A 13,812-nucleotide genomic window follows, 5' to 3' on the forward strand; every position below is an offset into this window, starting at 1 on the left:
GCTGCCGGCCGCCTTCCGGGGGAGGCAGGGGAGGGTTGGTCGCGGGCGTGAGGAGACCCCCGGAGAAGGAGAAGAAGGGGAAGAAGGAGAAGAAGGGGGAGAAGGGGAAGGGGCATCGAGGCGGCCGGGAGAGGCCGTGCGGAGGTGCGGGGGGCTCCGAGGGCCGCCTTTTCGTGGCCGTGCTGCGGCTGAGGCGAGCCGGCAGGGGTCGCTGCTGCCCCGCTCTGTCCCCGCTCGCCTCCCCCGGCGGTGCCATTGGAGCGGGCGGCGGGCGGTTGGCGCCATTTTGAAGCCGACAGGGGGGACCGGGGCGAGCTGCGGAAGGGGAGGGGGCTGGAGGCGATTGGCTGCGGCGGCGGCGGCGGCGGCTCCTCGGCTCCTCTCCTCTCCTCTCCTCTCCCAGCCCCGAGCGGCGGCGCGGAGCCGAGCGGAGCGGAGCGGGACCCGCCTGGGACCGGCGACGAGAGGGCGGCTGCGGCGGGGTAAGGAGCCGGGCACGGCGCGCACCGCTTCGCCTTCTCCCCCCCCCACCCCAAGCTCCATTTTCCCTTCCCCGGGGGCTCGAGGAGGAGGAAGAGGAGGGGAGGGAGGAAGAAGAAGGAGAAGGAGAAGAAGGAGGAGGAGGCGGGGGGGGGCTCCCCTCTTCCCATCCCCCTCGCCCCTCCGCGGGGCTGCTCCCCTCCCCCCCCACACTCCCCCTTTCCCCGTGGCCGCCGATCGCAAATTAAATTAAATTTGCCCCACAGCGAGGGAAGGTGGTGGTGGTGGTGGGGGGGGGGGTGGTGGTGACCTTGGTATTTTTGGGAGCTGTGCCCCTGCTTTAGGTCCAAGGGGGGGGGGAGGGGGTCACCCCCTTCCTGCTCTACCCCCCCTCCCCTCTTATTTATTTATTTATTTATTTATTTGTGGCTCCTGGGGGCTGTCCCCTCCTTGCCCCTCGGTTTTGGCAGAGGGGACCCCCCCCTCCCTCCCTTATCTCCCCCCCTTATCTCCGAGCTGCCCCCCCAGCCCCGGGGGCCGGCAGGACCTCGGCTCGGTGTCTCCTCCTCACTTGCTGCCAGCCCGTTTCTTTCATGCTGGCTTGCTTCTTTTCTTTTTTTTTTTTTTTTCTCTTTCTTTCTTTTTTTTTTTTTTTTTTCCTCCTTTTCCCTCCCCCTTTTTGCATCAGGCTCTGTTAGAAAGCGGTCGGGAGGGAAAGGGGGAAGGAGGGGTTGTGGTGGTGGGGGGGGTGGCGCTGCCTGTTTAGGTGAAAAACTATGAATTTTACATCCCGGTTTGCCAGATGGAGAATGGTTAATTTATGGGGTACGCATTGTTTACGTTGGGAGCCTCTGGTCAGGAATCCAGGTCTGTAACTTCATCCCGCTGCAAATAAATCACTCTCTGGGCTTCCAAGCAAATCAACAATTAACGACGGTGAACGAACCCGGGAAATTAAGCTGCAGCGGACCGGCTCCTCCAGAGCTGGGGGTTTTTTGCCTTATCCCGACTTTTGGGTTCGCTTCCTGCACGCCCGACCGCTTGCTGAGGACGGCGATTATTTGGCTAGGCGTTGCTTTCTGATTTAACGCAACTGCCCGAGTATTTTCGTGTTGCTCTTTGTTTTGCGCTCGGTGGGAAGGTGCTCGGGCTGAAATTGATTTCTCCTTGCTGGGAAGGGAATAGGAGGAGTGTTTAAAGTGTGAGCGGCTTCGGGGCTGAAAACGGGTGGCAAGTCACCTTTTAGGGAGGAGGGAAGGTGGCATGCGTCCCTCCAGGTTTTCCCCTTTCGAACTATTGGAATAGTTTGGGGTTCAGTTGGTGCAATTTTGTCTGGTACCTCTTGAATGATACGCTCTAGATACTGCATGCACTCCTGTGAAAAGACACGAAACAGCTGGATTTATCTTGTGCCGTGCATAGCCAAAAAGAAAGCAGGGAGCGATACTCAGCCAGGTAAAGATAGTTTAGCCGAGGTGTGTGCATCGCCCACACTGGAAAGTGAGCACCAGTGGCCGAAGTACTTTAGTTCTTGTGTGACATCTTGTGTCTGTGCTTGAAGCAAGGCTGCACTGTGTTACTGTGAGGCAGGGGTGATTTTTTTTTTTTTTTTTAAAGTTCTTATACAGTTATAACTGCTTGAGACTTTCTTGCACTTCTTTACTACTTAGTGTATGAGCTGGATGAACTGTATCGTTCTTGATGAAACAAGTAAGTTGAATTAAAATGGAAAATTGTGTGTATAACATCTGCGTGCTGCTGAGTTGTTTTCTCATGCGCCATATGAATATGGGTTTTAGGCTGTATCTAGCAAGCTTACTTATAGACTTAAATTGAGCAAGTCAGCTAAATCGTTATTAGGCTGTAACTAAAAATGTATTTTAAAAAATCCAACAGTCAGTGCTAGCATTTGGAGAAGTATTGTAAAGAAGTATGGACATGATGTTGCGCATTTTTGGCTCTAGAGCAGGAGGCTGCCAAAAAGAGATGCTTTTTCTTTTGGGATGTGTTGCTCTCTACCAGGTCTCAGGTTGTACTTTCCGGTCCTCTCATTTTTTCTGTCATGCAGTTCGTATGCATACAGAACAGTAAAAGGTTGTATGGACGTGTGTAGGATTCTTTCAGTAAGGGGTCTTCGTTTAAAGGTTTTTGCACTAAACGCCTTTTCATTACCGCTGACTCTGGAAGAGGTGACACAGGGTACTTGTTGAACATGAAGAATTTTTGTGGGAGCAATAAGAAAATGTGGAATTGAACAGTAAAATCATGCAAAGTAGGAAATGGGGGAGAATATGATACAAATAGAACTATTTTTCCCTTCCAGTTGGATTCCAGTGTGCTTTACCTTTAATGCTACTTAGCCCAAATTCATACCTTTCTCTTCCTTGATAGTCTTTTTCATCTTCTTCTTTCCTTCAGGCAAGAACCTAACAGTAGTTGTGGTGTCCACTACTGACAAGTGTTAGGACAGTGGATCGTACTTGTAACAAGTTTCTCAAACAGTGGTGGTTTCACTCATAGCATAAAATGCCAATATTGCAACGTGAAATAATCTTTGAAAAGACTGAGAGGGTATTGGAGGTTCTTAGTTTTGGAACTTGCTGGTAAGGGAAAACTGAGGAAACCCTTTTATTTATTTATTTTTTGTAAGGGTGTGTTAGTGTCACCGGCCTTGTTGGGGACGTGTTCTGTTGATGTATCCGGATTTGAAGTATCCAAGTATCCTCCTGGACTATTTGAACACCATTGATGGAGGAATTATGTGCAGGCTTTGAAAGAATTACAAAATATATGCTTAAAAAAAAAACCAACAAACAACAACACACCCTCAGAGTTTGAACATCTAGGAATTAAGACTTCCATTGATATGATCTTCAGTTTAATGTAGTTTTGTGGAAAACTTGATTTTGATTTATTCTTTTTATACTTAGGTGAAATATATCAGAGGTGTAGTATGTAAATGAAAATACACTTTATTGTAGCAGGTTATTAGTTAGTAGTTTATTTAAAAATCTGGGACACTATTTTGGGATTCGAGAATAAAAATAAAATCCTATTACTGCAAATAATTGCTATGACACATCTAACTAGAACCAACTCAATGAAATGCAACTAATATTTTAGCACCTTGATTCTTAAAAGCAAGTTATCCCCTTCACTCTTTTTATAACTTATTACGATCGCTGCATATACTGCTTCCCAGCCTTTCCTAACATGTGAGGAAGTGTGTAGTCCTTCTAAAATAGTGGGTTTTGGGGATTAAAACCTCTGTTGCTTTGTCCCCATCAGTGGAATTTACTCTTTCAGGTTCTCTCCCAAGCATTGTACAGCACGCTCCTTGTTCTATGCTGCCTGATCTTCAGCTCTTGTTATCTCAGCCAATTGACAACTTTGGTATTAATATGCTTCAAGAGATGCTTTTTTTCCTCTCTTTTTTAAAAAATTGAGCCATACCTCATTGGGAACAGATGGACCTGTTTGTACTAATCATCTTGTGTCTGTCACCATTTATATGGCAGTACCGTAACCAGGGATCAGGACCCCATCTGGGGTTGTCTAATTTATACCCCGTTCTTTGGAGATCGATTCCAGACAATCCAAACTCCGCGTACTTTTTCTCCTACTTAATTAGGCATCCTGGTGGATGCTGCTGCTGCTGAAATTAGATGCTTCGCTTCCATTACTTTTTATGGGATAAAAAAAGACACAAAGTTAGCAGTCAAAAAATGTTATCTCCTTGATAGCTTCCATTGTATAGACACCTGAACTGCGTTTCATGGCTCTTTTAAACAGGACTACATTTAGCTAAAGCGTAATTGTTAATCACTTAGTGACCATTGAGTGAGGTTTTCCAGCTTTTGTATAAATTTACCCATTAGTTGTCCACAGCTTCTTTCAAAGCAGCCTCTGCTTCTCACTGAGGCATCCCCGGTGTATCCGCATTGTAGCTCGATTCAACATCGAGAGGAAGGCTTCTGAAAGTCTTGTGAGGGGGAAAAAATACTTTGTTTATTGGGGGGGGAAGCTGCTATCCATGCTGAGTGCAAACATATTGCTCTCAAGGAAGACTTTTTTTTTTAAAAAAAAAAAAAAAAAAAAAAAGCCTGAAACACATCAAAACTTTGTGTGTGTGTAATCTTTAAGCCATCCAGAGCTTGGCTGCTTGCTTCTGTTAGCCCTGCTTTGTTACCTTGATGCAGAGAGCTTCAGTGAAGGCAGTCAGGTTTCTGGGAAATCTTTTTTGGCGGTGCCTATGTTGGGTTTCTGTTCTTAATAAAAAAAAAAAAAAAAAAAAAAAAAAAAGAGCTGAGTTAAGAAAAGTGGGCAGAAGATTATAGATTTTTTTAAATTAGAGAAAGCTTTTTTCCTGCATCTAACTACTTAAAACTTGCAAGTTCTCAGGGAGAAAACCTAAGGAGGTGCAGGGTGGTTTACTTTTAGGTGTAAGGCTGCCTTGGGTACTTGTTTTGTTTGACAGCTCAGTATGAGGCGTCGTGTGTAGCTCGTCATGACTTCCTGCACACAGAAACTGAGTGCGTGGAAGAGACTACAGCTTGTGCAGCATCGGTTCGTGTAGCCTGTGTGTAGGACAATGTCTGCTCTCTCCACGTGCCACCCACCGCTTTTCAAAGGTCTGTGGGAGATGGACAAGTCGTGGACGCCTAATTCATGGTATATTATGGTTTATTTCCTATCAGGAGCATGAAATAGTCAGAATAAGGCCATAACATTTTGCTTTCCTGGTTTTTGGAACTGGAAGAAGGAAGGAAAGTCCCCCCACCTTTCAGAAGACCTGTGAGGGAATTTTTTGGAGAGATGCCAATTAAGAGATGCATTTCCCTACCATTTTCAGCTTAGATGATGCAGTCCGTCGTTCTCCGAGGCGGATCTGTAATTGAGGGAATTAAGGATGGAGACTTTCATGCATGTACAGGTTTCTGAAAGTGTGCTCATTTCAACTGAGTGTGCTTTGAGAACTCAAAACCTTTTGAGTCTTCCCCAAGTTACAAATGCTGCCTGTAGCGAACTCTCCATCAGGTTGTTTACACAGTGTCCTATACAGGCACCTTTATCTATCAGGAACTTTCTATTCCTTAATGGGTCATTGCTCCCTTTGTCTTTTATATTGCACACAGAAACATTATAACAAACTGCAATTTCTTTTAAAAGTAGGAAACAGTTTTAATTCCTGTCTGAACTCAACAAGACTATGCTTAGTTCTGATTTATACGGGTATTTTTTTCAACTTTCTGTATTTAGGAACTTGAGCTGCATGTGAAAGTTGGCTGACATATTTTCCAAAAGCTGGGAAACATGGAAGGAGTTGACAGGGGGCTGTGGGAAGGGGAAGCGTAATGGTTTGGGTGATTGAGTGTCAGGTTGGAGTACTGGATTTCTTTCTTTCTGTCAGTTTCTTGTGATGCCAGCTCAGTCTGTTTAAAGCAAACTTCCCAGTAGTGCTTGTTACTGCTATTTTGATTTCCTGGGAGGTGGGCTCCGGACCCTGACTGCTGCTGCATGGTTGAGCAGGAGCTCCACTTTCAGACAGTGCTGGATAACTTGGAAAGTGGTGCCCTAAACTTAACTCTGCAGGCCAAATTGGTGGACAGCAGCTCTTAAGCTTCAGCCTGTTCCTCAGGTTAGTCATCCATAAAATGGGGATAACACCTATTTCATTAAAGTGTTGTGAAAATAAGGTCACTTTTATGGCACGTATTACATTGGTTAGTCTTATATAGCAAACTGAGCCTCTTCTGAGCATGGTTTAACATGGGACACTCATTAAATAACAAGGAGAAAAGTTGAGCAACTTCTTTGCTGTGGCTGGGAAAGAAGTCCTGTGGTGGAAAAAGATAGTGAGGGGTCAGGTAAATCATCCTCTCTGTACGTATTCTCTTTAGTACTCGATTCTCATGTTTCTTAACTCCTAATAACTGATTTTGCAGACGTGCTGTTCTGTTATCTGGCTCTTGTTGTTCCTTTTGAAGCAAACTTGGGAAACAAATCTATTGTATGGATATGCTCCGATGAGTCATTAGGTTGTAACCTTTAGCTACATGTAGCTACTCCTAATTAAATTAATGAAATGCTATTAGCAGTAATGAGTTATACTCTGTTAACCGGCGTTAAGTGGAAGGAGATCCGAGCGCTTTTCAGTGGATTCTTGCAAATATTTGTTCTTGGTAGAAGAGCAGTGTAACACATGATGGCTCCACAGGAGGACCTGGAAAAGTTTGAGTGCTATGGGATGTGTTTTGTTTATCTATTTATTTATTTATTTGTGGTTGTTTCCTCCCCTGGAGTGGATCTTTCTGCTCAGGTGTCCCTCTCTTGACTTCCCCGTCTACTTTGTCCTGATGCCCATTCAGGCTTCTGATTAATCCTTCATTGTCCAAGTAAATCCTGCTTCCTCTTACCTTGTTTGATGACTCTTAGACTTCAAGCGTTGAGGTTACTAAACTGTGGTGTGTGGATGGTTTTTTTGTTACTGTTTTTTCCCTTCACAGCAACTTTGGTTCTCAGCTGAATGCCTTCCCTCTGATCCCTAAGCTTTCTACTCAGTGTGTCTGAAGCAGCTTGTCGGTCCCTGCAGCAGAGTTAGTAAACGTGTCCACACCTCGGTTGTTTCCATACTAAACTGAGGTTTTTGTCTTAAAGACCTCGGACAGCCTGCTCTTGAGCTGAGAATCTGCATGAGGTGTGGACAACTCCAGCTTTTTCTGCTAAAGCAGGAGGAAAATCTGGCTGTGCGCAGACAGGTGGATGAGTGATGGGTGCAGTTGTCAACAGGATTTACCAGAGACGTTTGCTGCTCTCCACACTTGACTCTGTTAACCTTCTAACTTGAGGGAATCAGGAGAGAGGAACCTCGAATGTGCCTGAGCAGTTCTTGTACCGTAAGAAATAGGTGGAAGCTTCCTGAGCTGTCAGACCTTGCTTGTATGCTCATAGTCATGGTGTAAGCAGCTGGGTCTATTTATTATTACTTTAAAGCTGATTCCTTTGTTACAATAAAGTCCCTTTAATAACATAATTAAGATTAGTTTCTATTGAGTTATCTATTATCTAATACTCCTATATGTAATATTCTCTTAGCTATGTCCATTTATAGAGCATAATCCATTTGTGTTTGTTTTTTTTTTTTTTTTTTTTTTGTGTTGTGTTTTTTTTCCCTCCTCTGTGTATGCGTGTTGAAGCTAATATATTTTAGGTTTCTTATCTGGGTAGGTTTTTGTCCCTCTTGGGTGAGTTGTTGTAAGGAAATGATCCAGTGTCATTGGATCCACAGCTGATGAGCTGTAACTGAAGGATAAATTAAGGATTAATTTCGAAAAGGAAAACAGAAACTACAGAGTTTAAGAACTTGCTATAGAAAAGGTAGCTGTAATAATACGTACATTCCAGTTTGTATGAAAGCCAGGATCAAAATGCATCCATAAAAAGAAACCCCTGAAGGGAGGGTGCAGAGAGGCCGGAGCCAGGCTGTGCTCAGTGGTGCCCAGTGCCAGGACAGGAGGCCATGGGCACAGCCGGGCACCCAGGAGGCTCCCTCTGAGCACCAGGCAGCACTGCTGTGCTGGGCGGGTGACGGAGCCCTGGCACAGGCTGCCCAGAGAGGCTGTGGGGTCTCCTCCTTGGGGAGCTCCAAAAGCCGCCTGGACGTGGGCCTGGGCAGCCTGCTCTGGGTGTCCCTGCTTGGGCAGGGGGGAACCAGGGGCCTCCAGGGGGCCCTTTCATTATCAGCTGTTTTCTGATTCTGTGAAAACACAAATCCATAGGACTGTGGAATTAGATAGGGATGAATAACTGTGCTAAAAGAAATTACGGGAATGAATAGATTATTGGCAAAGAGAGTTATTTGTTGGCTGAGCACAGTGATAAATGTCAAAGGTAAGCTGGACTTCGCAGATTGAAACATCAGAAGTCTTCAGGTTCACATTTTTTTAAGTGATCGTCCTGGTATGTTTGAGTATGATAGCAGATGACTGGACTGTCACTGGAAATTTCTCCTAGTCCTTCGGCCTTAATAACCCATCACTAGTGCAGTTTTTTCACTTGGCTGAAGTAATTCCTCATTTCATTGGCATTTTGTAAACAAAATTATGCTTTCTTCCTCTGTCTTCAGGGACACAATTATTTTTTCAATCTATGGCTTGCTGTCACGTCAAAGCTTTGTGAAAAGCAAATCATGCTCTAGTTATCGGAGGGGGAAGCTGAACTGGTACATGTATAAGCCGTCTGGGTAGACAACTTCTATTTGTAAAACGCCCAGCTCAATGTGACTTTGGTACTACGATTTCAGTAAGCAACCCCACTATAAGTGTTTGTTCGTAATTTATATTGCATAGGAGTGGATGCAGTTACTTAGCGTATCTGGCTTCACAGTGGACTACTTGTGCTTTCTTTTGGGTTTCACAAGTTGAACTATCCTACCAGCATTTTTTTTAGTTTGTTTTTAAGTCATTTGTGACTAAAATAGCACCCTATTATAAATAATTTTACAAATAGCACCCTATTACAAATGTTTTGATGTGTTTTTTTTTTTTTTTTAATCATTATATACCAAGTTAGGAACGGGAGGGAACTTTATATATGTGGACACAAGTTCTGACTTGTTACCAAAGCAATTTGATAGTTGTTGTCCGTCTGCCTAACTTCACGAAATGTTGTTTTGCTTCTGTGGTAGCGTGCTGGTATTCTTTGCATTTTTGTAAGAATTAAACCTTTAACAGTGAGGCGCTCCAAGGCATTTTTTGCCTAAGAAATACTAAAATGATACCAAATGCTGCGTCCTCCCAAGGGGCATCGCAGGGATTAAATTTGATTTGTTTCTAATGTCTGTTTGGTGTAGTTGTCTCCTGCTTTCTGTCGTGTTCCCCTTATTCTCCCAGTGGCATCTGTGCCACTCTTGCATGCTTTTTCTTCCTTTCTGTACAAATATTATAAACATTAGCTTTCTAAAATAACGTACCTCAGTCATGCAAAATATGAGGCTATTACGGCTGGCTTTGTTACGCTGTTTTGAAAACAGAATTAATGTAAAGGAAAATACCATTCTTGTCCCCCACCCCTATTCCTTCCCAGCGCTAGAGGAAGGAAACTGTTCTTGTTCATATTGCATGGGAGTGGATGGGAAGTACAGAAGTGCTGCACCCTGTTTTCGGGTGAGGTGGGGATGTCTTCCACTCCTTCTGGTATTTACAAGGGTTTTCTGCCTCTCTTCTGCTTATCCCTTTGACTGCCTCATCTCTTCTTTTCATATGCTCTCCTGAGGTAATGGGCTTTGTTGGCACTTTTTTCCCCATTTGAATTATCCCGACTGTAGGTGCTGGTCACTGTACGTGGTATTCCAAACAAGTTTGTAGCAGTGCTTTAAAGTCTGTCTTAGCTATGTGGTGTGGTTGCATAGTACTGGTGTACATAGTACTGGTATTGTGCTTGGACACCTCGCTCCCTCCCCTTTATTTCTGTTTAACTTGTAGTTGGTTTTCTTTCAGGCTTGTAGCAGACATTTCTTGTTTGGGGGCTTAAATGTTGTCCCTTTACTTAAAAATGTTTCAGTTTCTCTACTCTTTCTGTGTCTTACTGAAAGAAAATTTGACCCATCTCCATGCAAACATTGCGATCCAATTCAACGCTCACATAATAAATGACCAAGTGCAAGAAAAAATGCAAATTGTTTTTATCACAGACCAATCAAAGACATTATCCCAGCATAATTCGATGTCCTTACAAGTGACGCTTATCCCTGTCTTTAAAATTCTTCCTTTAGGATGCAGATTTTTTTTCTAAAGTCTCCAAAATGCTGTTGCTCTACTGCCGGTGCAGATGCACTAGTTTATTTTTCCACTCTCCTTTATTACAAGAAAATAAAGGCAGTGCTGTTACTTAATCTGATGGTGTACGACACCTTAATTTTTAAACACCTTCAGAGAACTTTGCATACCACCCTGGTTCATGAATTTCAAGGCAGTGTCTGTGTAGTTGCTTTGGTTTGAAAATAGAGGTTCTTGGCATAGAGAGTAACATCTGATCGAGTAAAGCTGTTACAGATTGCCAAGGAAATGAAGTTTTACCTGTCATTACTTTGAAAATAGCTATTTGGATGACTTTTTAGGTTATTTCAATATCTTGATACCTACTCATTACTATGCAATAGTACTTCTTTCATTTCTAGCTTATAAAGTGCAATTTATTATTATTACTATTTTTTACGACGGCTATCTTGGTTTAGCTCATTCCTGGGCCTTATTTCTGTCCTTCCCAGCCTTTGTGGTGTAACTCCTGTTTCCTGGGGGCTATGATTACTTCTTACAACTTAGAGAAAGCAATGGGTTGAAATTGCTTTGTAACGTGAAAACTTCTCGCACTAAAATCAAGGGGCAAAACAGTCTAAAATTTTGTATTGTTTTGTTCCTTTGGCGTGGATTTTGCCCATGTTGGACTTGTATAAATCTGTTTTCAGTTTGGACCTTTCAAAACAGAGGATTTATGTATGTACTGCTTGTCTTTTTATTAAATGCAACCATTCCTTGTCTCCGAATGTTGACAAAATCATCTCCTGTTGTTACATACTTCTGGGATATTGTTGGCCAACTCAAGTTTTGTCATATATCCTGAGCAAGTGTGACACAGGGTAGTTTGGGTCTTCCAGATGTGTGCATGTGGCTTTCTTGACAGCGGAGCTGAAGTGTTTTGTTCCAAGTTTTCCACTAAGAACTCTGCCCTGGTAGCTCACGATGAGGTTCGTGGGGACAAATTTCATTGCTTCTCTATATTGGGGAGCTCAGAAGTGCAGACAGGATGTTGTGAATGTGTGTTTTTTTCTTTTTTTTTTTTTTTTTTTTTTTACCTTTCTGTATGGGTAATGTTGGCGTGTGATAGTTTCCTGTGGTAGAATGGAAGCAGCATCACCTATCCTGCAGCTGATCCTGCTGTTGCATACATCTGGAGCACTGACTGGTGTGTCAGATTTCTCCTCAGCACCAGGAAGGCAGGGTATCTCAAAGGCGTTCCCCTAAAGAAGCTGGGTGAATTGCAAATTGAACATATATTGTAAAATGAATATGTTAACTGAATTCCTTCCTTTCCAAAATCTGTGGGTTCTGTGTGACCAAGATGGCTTTGATTTCCCACAGTTACTTCAGATGTTGCCCTCGGCAGCCTGTGGAATAATAATTGTTCCTGTCCAGAATAAGTAAGTTGACAACTTAAGCTGCTAGATACCAGGAATGATAGTTGATGTTGGGATGGATGTTTGACAGATTGCATGTACATAACAGCAGAAATAAATCTGCAAGTATAGCTTATGTGTCAAGATGAGGTATGGATGAAATGAGTCTTCATTCACCAACAGTAGACACAATGTTCTCCCGTGAGCTTTATGATCTTGCATAATACTCCCTGAATGTCTTTTGTAATAATTGAATCACCATGCCTTATTCTCAAGTCTCGTCACTATTTCCAGAAAGCATTTTATGCAAACACTCTCGCTTCAGCTTAGTACTGATTAATTTGAACCTTCTATGTGAGCAGGTGAGTTCATTTTCCTTATGGCAGTCATCACATTAGCAAGAAGGATGCAAGAGGCCTGACCTCTTGAGTTAACTTCATACATGCACTTTCATTTCAGTCTTGCTTAGACCATGCTCTTATTGTAGACACCAGCTACCTTTTTGACCGCATTTCTACCTAAATTCTGTTCAAATCATCCTGAAATGGAGATTGTCAAGGCATGGACGTAATCAAGAAAGACAATTCTGTAGGTTTTATTATTAAAAGTCAAGCATCTGTAGAGAATAAGTACGCCATGCAGCTTTTCAGAGGCTTTGGCAAGCTTTCTTGGGGGGCAAAGCATGTGCTTTGGTATGATAAGAGCACTGTTGTCTTGAATTTGTCTAGGATTTGTATCCTAAAGGATAGAGAAACTTTTTTTTTTGACAGATTTATGATATATTGGGTTTAGTTTTTTGTCTTGGTTTAATTCTTGGACATGATTGAACCATTTAAGAGCCAACTGAAAACCCTTAACATGGGATATTTCAAGTTTGTCAAAGCTGAATTGACTAAAGATACGTGTGTGTGTGCACATATATTAATGGAGACTGTCAAGAAAACGCGAGGTGTTAGCAGCCTTTCCTCATTGAGGTAAGCTCATTAAGTGAGGTGATCTTTAGTTTGCGAGGAGGTTTCATCCTTTGAAGGTTAAGGTGAAAAGGTCATTGTCAAAATCTCCATGTCTTTCTCTCAGGTTTAATGAAACTTCCCCCTGTTCTCTGCGCCTGCCTTTCTCCCTGCTTTTCCTCCCTACTAGAAAAGTGTTGTCTTCTCACAAAATCCCCAACATCCAAAAGTGGCTCAAGTGAGAACTACATTCCTGATTTCTTGAGTGTAATGACATCCTGCCCATTTCAGCTCCTGCTAGGCATTCTTTCTTTCCCCTCCTTTAAGGAATTGTATTTCTCTAGAGAAAAATAAGTTGTCTACAGCACTGGAAGTTTTAAGCACGTGTATTAGGCAAAAGCTGCCACGTTCCTGTCCAACCACATTCAGATTCAAGCCCATTGGGATGGTTTGTTGCACTTCTTTCGCCCTGCTACCATTTTTTGTGATTGCACTCGTGCTTCGTTGTAAGGTCACATACTTTGCATTCACCATGAACAGAGGAGGCTGGCCACAGGGTCTGCTTGTTACACACTTGTCTTTTTTAACCTTTCATATTTTCAGCTTTCGTAATATGACCACCTAACAAGCGATGAGATGAAATGTTTTCCCTTGTGTTTGGCTAATGGACAAATATATTGCAGATGTCTATTTTACTAACACATTCTATCAGCCTACGATCTTTTCCACTTTACAAAACAAATAATTACATCTTTTAAATGTTAATAGATATTCCTTTGTTTAGCTATGTTTTTGCATTTTCTCTCTCTGTAGGAATCTTTTGCTATAGTTTTCTGGTGTATATAGCCTTATTTCTTTTCCTGCAGCCACGCACAGAAATAAAGGATTGTAATCATAATACCTACAATTGATTTACTTTGTCCTGGGTAAAAGTATGAAAGCTGAGATCCCCCAATTAGAGGACAGTTTTGTTTTTCCTTTGTTCTTGGTTGTTTCAGCAGTGAATTCTGCTCTGTATTTTCTGTTCTACTTATCTACTCTAAACCTGGTTTTACATCAGTGAAAATGCTGTTTACTAAATGGTCTTAAAACGGAGAAACAAAAGCACTCTTTGCTTTTAATCACTTTTCAAATGCTAAAATTTACAAGTTAGCTGCTCCTTGTATCCTCTGGAAGCTGCAGGCATCTGCAGCACCGCTTGGATAGAGC

At 42.9% G+C, this 13,812-nt stretch overlaps 1 protein-coding gene across 3 annotated transcripts in view; it reads left to right on the top strand.

The window, feature by feature from the left end:
- Window positions 1-360: 360 nt before the first annotated feature.
- Window positions 361-13,812, top strand: part of PDS5B (PDS5 cohesin associated factor B) — a 110,956-nt gene continuing 97,504 nt past the window's right edge. For all 3 annotated transcript variants that reach the window (XM_084306136.1, XM_084306138.1, XM_084306137.1), the window contains exon 1: window positions 361-482. The gene's annotated coding sequence lies outside the window, so the exon portion shown is untranslated. The remainder of the gene's footprint in view (window positions 483-13,812) is intronic.

The sequence above is a fragment of the Netta rufina genome (assembly GCF_964035555.1).
Source record: "Netta rufina genome assembly, chromosome: 1".
NCBI lineage: Eukaryota > Metazoa > Chordata > Aves > Anseriformes > Anatidae > Netta > Netta rufina.